At 37.1% G+C, this 11,897-nt stretch overlaps 1 non-coding gene across 1 annotated transcript; it reads left to right on the top strand.

Annotated features, from left to right (window-relative positions):
* Window positions 1-878: 878 nt before the first annotated feature.
* On the top strand, window positions 879-1,013 carry LOC139038123 (U4 spliceosomal RNA). Its single transcript, XR_011491066.1, has one exon. It is a non-coding gene; the product is annotated as a U4 spliceosomal RNA (small nuclear RNA).
* The last annotated feature ends 10,884 nt before the right edge of the window (window positions 1,014-11,897 follow it).

Genomic DNA, 11,897 nt, shown 5'->3' with positions numbered 1-11,897 from the left:
TGCCCACTCTCACCACTACTATTCAACATAGTTTTGGAAGTTTTGGCCACAGCAATCAGGGCAGAAAAAGAAGTAAAAGGAATCCAGATAGGAAAAGAAGAAGTGAAACTCTCGCTGTTTGCAGATGACATGATCCTCTACATAGAAAACCCTAAAGACTCTACCAGAAAATTACTAGAGCTAATCAACGAATACAGTCAAGTTGCAGGATATAAAATTAACACACAGAAATCTCTTGCATTCCTATACACTAACAATGAGAAAACAGAAAGAGAAATTAAGGAAACAATACCATTCACCATTGCAACAAAAAGAATAAAATACTTAGGAGTATATCTACCTAAAGAAACAAAAGACCTATACATAGAAAACTATAAAACACTGATGAAAGAAATCAAAGAGGACACAAGCAGATGGAGAAATATACCATGTTCATGGATTGGAAGAATCAATATTGTCAAAATGGCTATACTACCCAAAGTAATCTATAGATTCAATGCAATCCCTATCAAACTACCAGCAGTATTTTTCACAGAACTAGATCAAATAATTTCACAATTTGTATGGAAATACAAAAAACCTCGAATAGCCAGTGCCTTTTTAAAATTAAGTCACACTTTTAATTTTTCCTTAAATAAAGTCACATGACTGAGCAACTGAACAATCAATATTAATTTCTTAAATTTGATAAATGTACTGAGACTGTATGAAAGTATTCTGAATTATTAGGAAATACACAACGGAGTATTGAGGAGTAAAGGAGTACTTTACAGTTAACTCTCAATGCAGAAAAAAATGTGTGTGAGTGTATGTGGAGAGAGAGAGAGTGAGAGGAAAAGAATGAGCAGGAGAAGAACTGTGATAAAATGTTAATATTTGAGTTTGCTCAGTGTCAGCACCATAGCCAATGAGGTTTATCCAAGGCATGATTATTGTTAATTGAAAATGTTAATATTTGAGAATTCTGGGTAAAAGCTATACTCTTTGGTTATTCTTGAAATGTTTTTATAAATCTCAGAATGTGGGAATAGTAAATTTTATAAACAGTACTCTAGTGAACATCGAAATATATAAATATTTTTGTTATTCTAGAGGTGTTATTTTAAGATAAATCCCAAGTGGAATTGATAAATCAAAGAATACACACATCTTAGATTTTCAAAGAAACTGACAAAATTCTATTTTTAGCCCTGTCTTCATTTGACAGTCCCCAAAAGACACAGAAGATAGCACATTTTCTGACACTCAACATGAATGAATACAATCCTACTTTTGAATGGAGACAATAACTAAGAAATGAAATCTCCTTGCTGTTAAATTTTCATTCCTTTGATTGGTAGAGAGGTTGAACACCTTTTCATATTTTCAATAACCATTTGAACTTCATTCTCCTTAAAGTGCCCATTCATATACTTCGCATTTCAGGTGTCATTTTTCTTAATTATTCGTAAGAGTTATTAATATATTAAGAATATTAACCAATGTAATATTGACTTAATTTCACTAGTTTATCCAATTTTTAACTTTTTAATAGTGCTTTAAAATTTCATATAATCAAATCAGTCTTTTCCATAGGGATTCAGTGTTCCATATAATAGTTAGAAAAATCTTCTCTATTCCCAAGAATATAAAAACATTCTTCCGTGGCTTCTTTTTCTGAAACTTTTATTATTTTACTATTTAATGTTCAAACCATCAAAGATATTTTACTTTCTAGATCGTTGCTAAAATCCACTTTGGTGGATGATAAACTGAGCCTATGTAAAACTTTTTAAAAACTTTTATATCGATAGGAGGGAAATCAATAACAATCTGTAAACTGAATGCTCTGCACACTCCGTCTTCGAAGCAGTCGTGTCCCAGTTCAATTTCCCTAGCTTGCGAAAGATTTATGACTGATTTGGATCCCAAGGACAGGTTTGGTGGATTCTCCCCCCATCCAGTCCTACTCTAACAGATGACAGGATGTGTAGAAAAAATGCCGTCATCCTTCCCAAATAAGCTATCTTTTCCCAGAAATAATATCTTAGTGTAAATATCCGCCTGGAGAGAATCTAGCTGTTTTCTGCTTAGATGGGGCTGGCAGGCGGTGGCAGTCCCTTTGATCCTTTGAAAGCACATTGGTTTGTGGGCTGCCATCCCTTTGAACGGTCCTGTCATTCCCTGTCAATCCACATTAGACAAGGATGGTGTTTTGTAACAATTTATCTCCTTCAAGGTGATTTAGATATTTTCTGCGGAGATTATGCTAGAGGATGTCATTACTTTTGTCCCGTCTGTCTCGTTATTTTTATTGCCAGAGTATGTTGTCATTTACTTTCACTGATAATCCATCTCTCTGGGAAAAGATTGTATTAATATTTTCATGCTGGGTAAAAGCTCCATTTTTACATGAAAGAACATAGAAATAAGATTTCTGTCCTTGCTCTTTGAGGATGCTGTCACAAATAAACAGTAAAAAACCTGAAGAAAAAAGGACTTTAAAACTAGCAATATGTTATGAGTAAAATACTTTAAAAAGAAAAGAACATCTACATAAGCATTCAAATACATGGAAATTGGCATCTTTGAATCCACTTTGGTTAAGCGGAAAGCTTTGGATTTAGTCAATGCTAGCTAAGTAACATTGAGTATGTGTTATACACACTTGTAGTTTCACTTGCCTTCTCTGTAAAATAGAAATAATAAAAATAACATGTCCTAGTGCTGTTGTGAGATTTACTTAGATAAATCCGTGAACAATATTTGAATACTACTTGGTACGTATTAAGAATCTAAAGAGCATTAGTTATTATCATCATCATCATTGTTATAAATAATCCTTATACATTGCAATAATAACTATCTAAAATAATTAGATTCTAAAATAACATGACATATTTAATCCTTAATAGTATTATATATAATACACAAATGCCCTTCTACTGCAAATTGACAGATATTGACGAGACCAAAAGCATCCCATTAACTCATGAACTATTAAAATAAAGAAATTGGTACAGCAGTTCCATAGAATATTTCTAATAATGTAGCTTTAGTCAAGTTGAGCCTCTCCAAAATACATTGTTCATTATTGGGTAATAACATTTTACCATAGTTGCTTCTCTAACTGAAGACGCTTGTAATGGACTTGCTCCTAATAAAGTAAGGCTTCTTTCACTTGGTGTCATCTACCACTTTTGGACCATTCTGGAAAAGGTGGCTGCCTGACATCTCTTTGATTTACACCTTGGACAGCTCCTTGCACAAACCCTAAATTCTCAATCCTGTGACTCCTTAGCTCCTTTCATTCTCCCTCTTATTCAGTCCCTCATGAGAATATTCCTCTTCCAGCCACTCCACCACCACCTTTCAATTTAGAAGGATTTTATGTTACTCCTATTCTGTCATTCTGCCTTTTTTATGTACTGTGTATTTCACATTTTGGAACAGAAACCAAGATGCTACTAAATAGATGCTCTATGATATATAAAAGGAGCTAAATATCACAGTAAGTTAAATAAGTACAGAACAAAATATAACAAGCAAAGAGAAAATAATTGCAAAAATAAATAATTATGAAGCCTTAAAACTGACTTCTGTGTCTAATCTCATCAGTGGTTAGAATTACTGGGCCTAATTATGTATTAAGGAGTATTACAAATATAACTTTATTTAACATGGTCAAGTTATTCATGTTATCCTTAGACACAATGGACAAACACTGACTGCATCAGATTTGTATAGATTGATTCAATGACAACTGAATGACCCTGCCAACGTGTGCTGATTAATAGATTGAGGGAGGGGAGGACCTAATGGAGAATAACAATTAAAATGTTATTGATATATGGTTTTTAAGAGTTATTGATGAATGATTAAGACACATACAAATGCACAGATTTTAAGGTATCTTTCACTTTCAACAAATACAGCCATTGACGTAACCCACCCATCCCTCAAGGTATAGGGCTCTGCTCTCTTCAGTAAGTTCCCTGTGTCCCTTTCCCCAGACACTCCCTCCCACCTAGAAAATAACTCTGTTCTGATTCCTATCACCAAAAAAATTAATTTTGGATAGTTCAGAACTTTATATAAGTGAAACCATGCAATATGTACTTTCTGGATTCTGGTCTCTTTCAATTAGCATAATATTTTTGAGATGCATTCGTACCCCAGAGTGTACCACTATTTTGACCCTTTCGTTTGTTGAATAGTAATCCATTGTACAAATATACCAGTTTATCTGTTCTCCAACTGATGGACAAACACCTTGGTGGTTTACAGTTTTTAATATTATGAAGAGAGCTTCTATAAACATTTTTCTACTAGGCTTTCTGTTAATAAATATTTCATTTCTCTTGGATAAACATTAGGAAATACAATGCTATGTAAATATATGAATTTTAACTTTAACTCTGTAAGAAACTACAACACTATTTCCCAAAGTGGTTTACCAAATTTATTCCACTAGCAGCATGAGAATTTTGAAAGCTCCATATTCTTAATAGCATTTAGTGTTACACATTGCTTTTTGTTTTAAATTTTAAACCTTCTAATAAGAGGTATCTAGTGGTTTTAATCTGCTTTCTCCTGGGCTTGATGATACTGAACAATAAGTTCTCTGTCAGATATATGTTATGAATGTTTTCTCCCTGTTTGTGAATTGACTATTCATTTCCTGGTGGTATATTTGGAAAAATAATTTTTGATTTTGATGAACTTCAATTAACAACATTTTTTTTCTTTTATGCTTAATGCAGTCTGTGTCATTGCTAAGGAAATTTTCATTTTGCTCTAGGTAGTTGTTGTTCAGTCACTCAATTGTGTCTAACTCTTTGCAATCCCATGGACTGCAGCATGCCAGGCTTCCCTGTCCTTCATTCTCTCCCAGAGTTTTCTCTAACTCATGTCCATTGAGTCGGTGATGCCATCCAACCATGTCATCCTCTGTTGTCCCCTTCTCCCCCTGCCTTTAATCTTTCCCAGCATCAGGGTCTTTTCAAGTGAGTCAGTTATTCACATGAGGTGGCCAAAGCAATGGAGTTTCAGCTTCAGCGTCAGTCCTTCCAGTGAACACCCAGGACTGATCTCCTTTAGGATGGACTGGTTGGATCTCCTTGCTGTCCAAGGGACTCTCAAGAGTCTTCTCCAACACCACAGTTCAAAAGCATCAATTCTTCGGTGCTCAGCTTTCTTTATGGTCCAACTGTCACATCTTTAAAGGACTACTTAGAAAAGCCATAGCTTTAACAATAAAGACTTTTGATAGCAAACTGATATCTCTGTTTTTATATCTTGTCTAGGTTTGTCATAGCTTTTCTTTCAAGGAGCAAGTGTCTTTTAATTTCATGGCTGCAGTCACCATCCACAGTAATTTTGGAGCCCAAGAAAATAAAGTCTGTCACTATTTCCATTGTTTCCCCCATCTATTGGCCATGAAATGATGGGACCAGATGCCATGATCTTAGTTTTCTGAATGTTGAATTTTAAGCCAGCTTTTCATTCTCTTCTTTCACCTTCATCAAGAGGCTTTTTAGTTCTTCTTTGCTTCCTGCCATTAGGGTGGTGTCATCTGCATATTCGAGGTTATTGATATTTCTTCCTGCAATCTTGGTTCCAGCTTGTGCCTTAACTAGCCTGGCATTTCTCATGATGCACTCTGAATGCCAGTTAAATAAGCAGAGTGACAATATACAGCTTTGATATACTGCTTTCACTATTTTAAACCAGTCTGTTGTTTCATGTCCAGTTCTAACTGCTGCTTCTTGATGTGCATACAGGTTTTTCAAGGGTCAGGTAAGGTGGTCTAGTATTCCTATCACTTTAAGAATTTTCCCTAGATTGTTATGATCTACACAAAGACTTTAGTGTAGTCAAGGAAGCAGAAATAGGTGTTTTTCTGGAATTCTCTTGCTTTTTCTATGAAGATGAAAGTGAAAGCCACTCAGTTGTGTATGACTCTTTGCAACCCCATGGACTGTCTGGAATTCTCCAGGCCAGAATACTGGAGTGAATAGCCTTTGCCTTCTCCAGGGGATCTTCCCAACTCATGGAATGAACCCAGATTCCCACATTGCAGGCGGATTCTTTACCAGCTGAGCCTCAAGGGAAGCCTAAGAATACTGGAGTGGGTAGCCTATCACTTCTCCAGGGGATCTTCCCAATGAATCAGGGTGTAACATATTGCAGGTGGATTCTTTATGAACTGAGCTATTAGCTATAATCCAATGTATATTGATCAAATTGCCAACATCCGCTGGATCATCGACAAAGCAAGAGAGTTCCAGAAAAACATCTATTTCTGCTTTATTGACTATGCCAAAGCCTTTGGCTGTGTGGATCACAATAAACTGTGGAAAATTCTGAAAGAGATGGGCATACCAGGCCACCTGACCTGCCTCTTGAGAAACCTGTATGCAGGTCTGGAAGCAACAGTTAGAACTGGACTTGGAACAAAAGACTGGTTCCAAATAGGAAAATGAGTATGTCAAGGCTGTATATTGTCACCCCTGCTTATTTAACTTGTATGCAGAGTACATCATGAGAAACGCTCTGCTGGAAGAAGCACAAACTGGAATCAAGATTGCTGGGAGAAATATAAATAACCTCAGATATGCAGATGACACCACCCTTATGGCAGAAAGTGAAGAAGAACTAAAGAACCTCTTGATGAAAGTGAAAGAGGAGAGTGAAAAAGTTGGCTTAAAACTCAACATTCAGTGGACTAAGATCGTGGCATCGGGTCCCATCACTTCATGACAAATAGATCGGGAAACAGTGAAAACGGTGGCTGACTTTATTTTTCTGGGCTCCAAAATCACTGCAGATGGCGATTGCAGCCATGAAATGAAAAGACGCTTACTCCTTGGAAGGAAAGTTATGACCAACATAGACAGTATCTTAAGAAGCAGAGGTGTTACTTTGCCAACAAAGGTCCATCTATCAAGGCTATGGTTTTTCCCGTGGTCATGTATGGATGTGAGAGTTGGACTATAAAATAGCTGAGTGCTGAAGAATTGATGCTTTTGAACTATGGTGTTGGAGAAGACTTTTGAGAGTCCCTTGGACTGCAAGGAGATCCAACCAGTCCATCCTAGAGGAGATCAGTCTTGGGTGTTCATTGGAAGGACTGATGGTGAAGCTGAAACTCCAATACTTTGGCCACGTGATGCAAAGAGCTGACTTGTTTGAAAAGACTCTGATGCTAGAAAAGATAGAAGGTGGGAGGAGAAGGGGATGACAGAGGATGAGAAGGCTGGAGGGCATCACCGACTTGATGGACATGGGTTTGGGTGGACTCCGGGAGTTGGTGATGGACAGGGAGGCCTGGAGTGCTGCGATTCATGGGGTTGCAAAGAGTCAGACACGACTAAGCGACTGAACTGAACTGAATGTATATTGGCTATTTGATCTCTTTTTCCTCTGCCTTTATAAATCCAGCTTGTACATCTGGAAGTTCTTGGTTCACGTACTGTTGAAAACCTTCCTTTGCCATAAAACTAGTTTAGTAACTTTGTATTAAGTCATTTGGCCATTGGATAGATACATACCTAGGTCTATTGGAGCACTTTTTATTCTATGTCATTGATCTATTTGTCTATCTGTGTTTGACCAGTATCACACTATTTTGATTACTAAGCCTTTATACAAGTTTTGAAATTAAGTAATGTAAGCCCTCCAACTTTTAAGATTATTTTGGTTATTAGAGATTTGACCAAAACTTCCATATAAGTTCTAGAATCAGCTTGTCAATTTTTCAAAAATCTTTCAGTTGTTTCTATTAAGATTTCATTGAATAAGCAGATCAATTTGGAAAGAATTTATGTCTTAAAAATATTGAGTCTTCTCATCCAAGAACATGGTATATCTTTTTCTTTATTTAAGTTTAGTTTGGTTGCTCTCAGCAGTGTTTTGTAGTCTGCAGAGTAAAAGTTCTATATATTGTTAAATGTATTTCTAAGTATTTTAGGCTTTTGATTGTTGCTGGAAATGCTGATTTTTTAACTTTTTTTGATTGTTCATTGCTACTGTAGAGAAAAATAATTGAGTTTTATATACTGACTGGGTTCTCAATATAATAAGTTAATTTATTATCAGTAGGTATTTGGAGGTATTTTAGGCTTTTCTGTACACAACCATGTTATCTACAAAAATAATAGTTTTGCATTTCTCTTAAAATCCTGTCTCTTTTTCTTACTGTATTGGCTAGCATGTCTATCTAGTGCAATATTTGTACAGAAGTAGGAGAAAACAAAATTTCAACACTGAGTAATAAGCTGTTCTAAAGGGCATTCTATCAGATGGGTGAAGTTTCCATCTATCTCTGAGTTGGTGTGAATTTTTGTTATGAATAGGTGCCAGATTTTGCCAAATACTATTTCTTCATTTCATGCATTGATTGTGAGAGTTTTCCTACTGTAATGAACTACTGCAATGTAATCTGAATTGTGTTGATTTTTGAAAGTTTTTGGCTTCCCTGATAGCTCAGTTGGTAAAGAATCCCCCTGCAATGCAGGAGGCCCCAGTTCAATTCCCAGGTCAGGAAGATCCCCTGGAGAAGAGAATGGCTACCCACTCCAGTATTCTGGCCTGGAGAATTCCATGGACTGTATAGTCCATGGGGTCGCAAAGAGTTGGACACGACTGAGTGACTTTAAATGTAAAATGTTGAAAGTTAAAAGAATCTTGCATTTATGTCTAAACTCTATGTAGTCATGATATGTTATAGTTTTAACATATATTACTTAATTTGATGTGCTAAGATTTTATTAAGATTTCCTACCACTATGGTTATGAGAAATATTAACCATTTTTTCTTGTAGTATTTTTATATGGTTTTGGTAAAAGCATTATGCTTGGCCTTACAAAATAAGAATTGTCTTTTTCTGCTCTATTTTCTGAAAGACTTTGTGTAAGTTTAATATTATTATTTCTTAATTAAGTATTTGACAGAACTCACCACTGAAGCTATCTGGGCCTGGAGTTTTCTTTGTGAAAAGGTTTTTATTAGAAGTTCAATCTCATTAACAGTATTAGGTTTCTTGGCTTTTATTCCTGTGTGACAAATTATCCCTAAAACTTAACAGCTTGAAAGAACAAACATTTATTATCTCATAGTTTCTATGGGTCACAAATCAGGGAGAAGCTTAATCGGGAGCTTCCAGCTCAGAATCTCTCAAGAAATTTCAGTCAAACTATCAACCTAAGCTGCCGTCATCTGAAGACTCAACTGGAGGAGAATCCACCTCAAGCTCGCTCACGTGGGTTTTGGAAGCCTCAGTGCCTTGCTGGTCATTGGCTGTAACCACAGCTCCTCCCCTTATTGTTGTTGTTTAGTCACTCTGTCATGTCTGACTCTTTGCCACCCCATGGACTGCAGCACACCAGGCTTCCCTGTCCTTCACTATTTCCTGGAGTTTTCTCAAACTCATGTCCATTGAGTCGGTGATGCCATCCAAACATCTCATCTTTTGTTGCCCCTTCTCCTCCTGCCCGCCATCTTTCCCAAGAATCCTCCCCTTGTGGGCTTCTTCATAGGCTACCTCACTGTCCTCACAAGATGGCAGCTGATTTACCTCAGAGTGATTGATACAAGTAATAAGTGTGTGTGTGTGTGTGTGTGTGTGTGTGTAGAGAGAGAGAGAGAAAGAGAGAATATCCCATGACATCTTTTATAACCAAATCTCAGAAGTAATATGCCATAATTTCTGTTGTGGTCTGTTGATTCTATTGGTGTGATTAATAGAATCATAAGCAGTGGAAAATATAGACTTTTTAAAAAGGAATGAATTGTCCCAATAATATCTGTACACATACTGGGAGCTGTTTGTTCCTTTCTGGCACTTATATAAAAAGGCATTGACAAAGTAGAGTAGGTAGGCAAGATAATAGTCAACAAACATTGTTGAGAGTTTTTCAAATACCAAATGAAGAATGGTACTTACACATGGTTGAAAATCTTAAAATTAGCATATTTTTTGACTTGATTATCATATCTTTAAGGATTTATCCTGAGAAAAATACCTGGATAAGTGCACATAGAAATGTATACAAAGAGTCTTCACAATTTTGTTTAGCAAAGAAAACATGCAGAGAACTTAACTTGTTCAAAAGTAAAGGATTGTTGGGAACTCCCTGGTGCTCCAGTAGTCAGAGCTCTGTGCTTTTGCTCCTGAGGGCCCAGACTTGATCCCTGGTCAGGGAAGTAAGATCCCACGAGCCTACCAGCACAACCAAAAGTAAAAAAGTAATGGATTGTTAAATAAAATTGATATTTTGTAGCTGTCAAAATGATTTTCTAGAGAATATACATCAACATGGAAAGATTTTTATTATTGGTTTTAAGTAAAATGAAAACAAGTCATGAAATAGACTTTCCATAGAATAATCCCACTGTAAGAAATATATGTTTATATGAAAAGTGTAGATATTATTAGTCAAAATGTGAATAGCTATGCTAGTGTGGATATCTGTTGTTTTAGCTTATACAGGATCCATTTCTCCTTCTCCCAACAAGACCTAGATTTTCCAATTATCCCTTTCTTATCTCCTACCCAGTAACTGAGTAGAATTAATTCAAACCCAAGCTCAGCAAAAGGGGTAGGCATGTGACCTAATCTAAGCCAATCACTGTATTCCCAGCCCATAATAGATACTAATTCAGGGATGAGATTGAGTCATGCCCCAGACTTTTGTTTGAATATGTCTGGAGTTAAGATGGCCATGTTCCCACTGCTTGGGAGCCAAGAGATGAGGGTACACCTGATGGAATCATTTGACCGGTTGCTATTGTTGTTCAGTCACTCAATCACTTCCAACTCTTTGAGATCCCATGGACTGCAGCATGCCAGACTTCCCTGTCCTTCACCATCTCCCAGAGCTGGCTCAAATTCATGTCCATTGAGCTGGTGATACCATCCATCCATCTCATCCTCTGCTGTCCCCTTCTCCTCCTGCCTTCAATCTTTCCCAGCATCATTGTCTTTTCAAATGCATCAGTTCTGCACATTAGGTGGCCAAAGCCCTGGAGCTTCAGCTTCAGTGTCAGTCCTTCCAATGAAGATTCAGGACTGATTTCCTTTACAATTGACTGGTCTACTCCTTTCAGTCCAAGGGACACTCAAGAGTCTTCTCCAATACCACAATTCAAAAGTATCAATTCTTCAGTGCTCAGCTTTCTTTATGGCCAAACTCTCACATCCATACATGACTACTGGAAAAACCATACCTTTGACTAACTAGACAGACCTTTGTCAGCAAAGTAATATCTCTGCTTTTTAATATGCTGTCTAGGTTTGTCACAGCTTTTCTTCCAAGGAGAAAGCATCTTTTAATTTCATGGCTGCATTTTGCCAACAAAGGTCTGTCTAGTCAAGGCTTTGGTTTTTCCAGTAGTCATGTGTGGATGTGCGAGTTGGACTGTAAAGAAAGCTGAGCGCTGAAGAATTGATGCCTTTGAACTGTGGTGTTGGAGAAGACTCTTGAGAGTCCCTTGGACTGCAAGGAGATCCAACCAGTCCCTCCTAAAGGAGATCAGTCCTGTGTGTTCACTGGAAGGACTGATGTTGAAGCTGAAACTCCAATACTTTGGCCACCTGATGTGAAGAGCTGACTCATTTGAAAAGACCCTGATGCTAGGAAAGATTGAGGGCAGGAGGCAAAGGGGACGAGAGAGGATGAGATTGTTGGATGGCATCACTGACTCAATGGACATGAGTTTTGGTAAACTCTGGAAGTTGGTGTTGGACAGGGAGGCCTGGTGTGCTGCGGTCACAAAGAGTCAGACACGACTGAGCAACTGAACTGAACTGAACTGAACTGAGTTACCATCTGCAATGATTTTGGAGCCCAAGAAAATAAAATCTGTCACTATTTCCATTGTTTCCTCATCTATTTGCCACGAAGCGATGGGACCA

The sequence above is a fragment of the Odocoileus virginianus genome, chromosome 13 (genome assembly GCF_023699985.2).
Source record: "Odocoileus virginianus isolate 20LAN1187 ecotype Illinois chromosome 13, Ovbor_1.2, whole genome shotgun sequence".
NCBI lineage: Eukaryota > Metazoa > Chordata > Mammalia > Artiodactyla > Cervidae > Odocoileus > Odocoileus virginianus.
Note: the sequence above shows the minus strand (reverse complement) of the source record. Positions and strands in the feature narration are given on the sequence as shown.